The following is a 3706-nucleotide window of genomic DNA, read 5'->3' as shown; positions in this document are numbered from 1 at the left end:
TTCACTTGTATGCTTTTTGGGGAGTTACTAATTAGCCACAAGAGTATGTTGAACTCTCAGAAAAGGCATTTTTGGACTTTAGTTACGCCAAATACATACAGTACAGGCCCAAAGTTTGGACACATCATCTCATTCAATGTGTTTTCTTTATTTCCAAGACTATTTACATTGTAGATTGTCACATCAAAACTATGAATGAACACATGTGGTGTTATGTACTTCACAAAAAAAGGTCAAATAACTGAAAACGTATTCTAGTTTCTTCAAAATAGCCACCCTTTGCTCTGATTACTGCTTTGCACACTCTTTGCATTCTCTCCATGAGCTTCAAGAGGTAGTCACCTGAAATGGTTTTCACTTTACAGGTGTGCTTGAAGCTCCTCGAGAGAATGCCAAGACTGTGCAAAGCAATAATCAGAGCAAATGGTGACTATTTTGAAGAAATTAGAATATAAGCAGGGGCGGCCATTCTATTTTGAAGAAACTAGAATATAAAACTTGTTTTTAATTATTTCACCTTTTTTGTTAAGTACATAACTCCACATGTGTTCATTCATAGTGTTGTCATGAAAATAGAGAAAACGCATTGAATGAGAAGGTGTGTCCAAACTTTTGGCCTGTACTGTATGTATTTGAGCCTTTTTTTCCCTAAAAAGCCTGACTTATAAAATCAGATGCACGCATTACAGGTATCACAAATGGCTATTCGGATAAAGGAAGTTAGCTAATAGAATGAACATTGTTTGTACTCTTTACGATTTTTGCATTTGGAGCAGTTAGAAATGGAGAGAGAGTTGAAAAGACACAAATTGGCTATAATATCCAAAGCAGAATCCACTAAAGCAGAAACAAAGGAAAATGCAAACTGCTCAGAAATTTGCCAGGAAGGCTCATGTCAGAGCCATCAATGCAAAAATGCCAAAGTAATGTGTAAATAATGTTAATAACTAAAGTGAACACTAGTAAGGTTGTAAATGCTGTAAAGAGTAGGCTAACCCATGTGGTTCCTGTGGACGTGAACATAATTACAGTAGTGACTAAATAACTGTGTGTAAATAATGTAAATAACTAGATGAACCATCTGTGGCTGTGAAGTGAACACTAGTTGTAAATGCTGTATAGCACAGGTGTCAAACTCAAGGCCCGGGGGCCAGATGTTGCCCGCCACTTCATTTCATTTGGCCCTCGAAAGCCTGGAAATATGTATCAAAGTACTGTATCTCTTACTAAATGAATTATTTCTATTTTGGGAGAGAAAAAATATATGTACTCCATGTAATTGCAAATTATGTTAACTTAAATATTGTCTATGCAAAAATATATGATCAAACATTCAAACCATTTTTTAAATAGAAATAAATACTAATAATAATGATTTCAAAGCAAGTTATCCATCACATTGTGCAATGTAAAAGTAGCAACAGATTTCATGGTCAAATTGTGACATTTATTGTGGTTTTTACAGCATTTTTCTCTAAATGAAAAAAACAGTACTTTTTTTTACTGTAATAAACTAATGTCGTTTTGGCATTTACAGTAATACAGCGAAAAATCTACAGTTGATTTACGGTAAAAAACAAACAAACTGGCAGCTCAGGTGCCAAAATGTAACTGTAAAATTTCATTATTTTTTTTAATTTACAATTTAAAAAAACAAATGTACATTTTACAGTAAAATTCTGGCAACTGAGCTGCCTTTTTTCTTTTTTTTACCATAAAAACAGCAGTACTGTTTTTCCATTTTACACTACACTACATTTTGAGGTAAAATTATTGCTATATACCATTTTTTTTTTTTTTACATTTTAGTTTTTTTTTTAATGTTTAAAATGCATTAAAAACTTATGTAATAATAGTGTTCACTGTTAGAAGCGGCAAACATAACTGCGATGTGGCCCTCAGTGAAAACGACTCTGCTGTATAGAGTAGGCTAACCCATGTTGTTCCTGTGGATGTGAACACAATTACTGTAGTGACTAAATAACATAGTGACTGACACGGACGTAGTGGTTCATTTGGATGAATGGGCTATGTATTTGTCAACTCTGTTGATCATTTTTCTATTTTTTAAACACTAAAACCTCTTTAAATGGTGCTTTTTTATGTGCTAACTTTTGCATGTTCAATTGCTGGAAAAACCAGAAGCTTCTGGGGGGGAGGGTTGCCCCCTTGTACCCCTTGTCCCCCCACTAGGGCACCACCCTGGACCAGGCATATTTTCAGTCTTTTTCATTAAATTCAAATGACATGCCTGACGTATAATCCACCAGAGGGCAGTAGTAGATTTAGAGGGCTGTCCAGTCATCCTGCAAGATTGCCACAAAGAAGAAACGAAAGACCTGATTTTTGAAGACAAACTGATAAGGTAAGAACATTTTATTTTTTATTGACATCAGTATGAACAGTTAATCCGTTGAAATTACGTATTTTATGTCTTATAGTAAAACTATTGTAGATGTATCAAATTTGACACAGCAGGTATAAAAGGTAATGTAACTAAATTAAGTAATGGCATTTTATTGCATTTCATACATTACAAATACCATAGAGCAGGGATGTCAAATGTACGGCCCGAGGGCCGGATCAGGCCCGCGAATAGGTTTTGTCTGGCCCGCGGGATGAGTTGGCAAAGAATAAAAATGAACCTGAAATTTTTGAATGAAAGAAACCGCTGTTCTAAATGTGTCCACTGGATGTCGCAATGGCAATTTTGTAGATGATGCTACATATGTACAAAATAAACTACATGATGTTAGTACATCAGTCCTGGAAAATGATCAAACTACATAAATAACATCCTGTAATTTGATTTTGGTACAATTTTATTATCTTGATAGATTGAAAATGATGAACATAATATATATATATATATATATATATATATATATAGCTTGGTTGGAAGAGTGGGCGTGCCAGCAACTTGAGGGTCCCAGGTTCGATCCCCGCTTCCGCCATCTTAGTCACTGCCGTTGTGTCCTTGTGCAAGACACTTTACCCACCTGCTCCCAGTGCCACCCACACTGGTTTAAATGTAACTTAGATATTGGGTTTCACTATGGAAAGTGCTTTTAGTCAATAAAAAAAAGCGCTATATAAATATAATTCACTTCACTTCATTACCAGCAAAATGTAAGTGTAAAAAAACAAACCAAGATTAAGATTTGTACAACTTCAGAATGTGATTGTTCTATTTTTAAACAAAGAAAATCATCTGAAGTTGTCTTTATTTTTGAGTTATCGTGCTGTGATTTTACCAGTCCGGCCCACTTGGGAGTAGATTTTTCTCCATGTGGCCCCCCATCTAAAATGAGTTTGACACATAGAGCAACATTTACAACAACTTTACATGTTTAAACATGTTTACATGACACATTCTGGTATATTTACAAGTAAAATATACATATGCAATTTACTCTGTTTTGTGGCAATCGACGTGTGGGGAGGTGATAAATGATAGATTTTTATGAGAGAAAAAATAAATCACATTTAAAGAAATAATATACTTTTTGTACGATTTTTTTTAGATGGCAAATAATTACAACATTGAAGATGTTTTGAGAACGATGACAAAAATCCGAATTCAAGTGAGCTGGGGGATGATGACGACTAATGTCCTATTTATGTTGGGAAATAACATAATAAATATTTATGTGTATTGCATCATGTTTTGGTTTGTTATTAAAATAACACAAACATATTTTGTGAC

This window comes from Nerophis lumbriciformis, linkage group LG16 (genome assembly GCF_033978685.3).
Source record: "Nerophis lumbriciformis linkage group LG16, RoL_Nlum_v2.1, whole genome shotgun sequence".
Classification (NCBI taxonomy): domain Eukaryota; kingdom Metazoa; phylum Chordata; class Actinopteri; order Syngnathiformes; family Syngnathidae; genus Nerophis; species Nerophis lumbriciformis.
Note: the sequence above shows the minus strand (reverse complement) of the source record.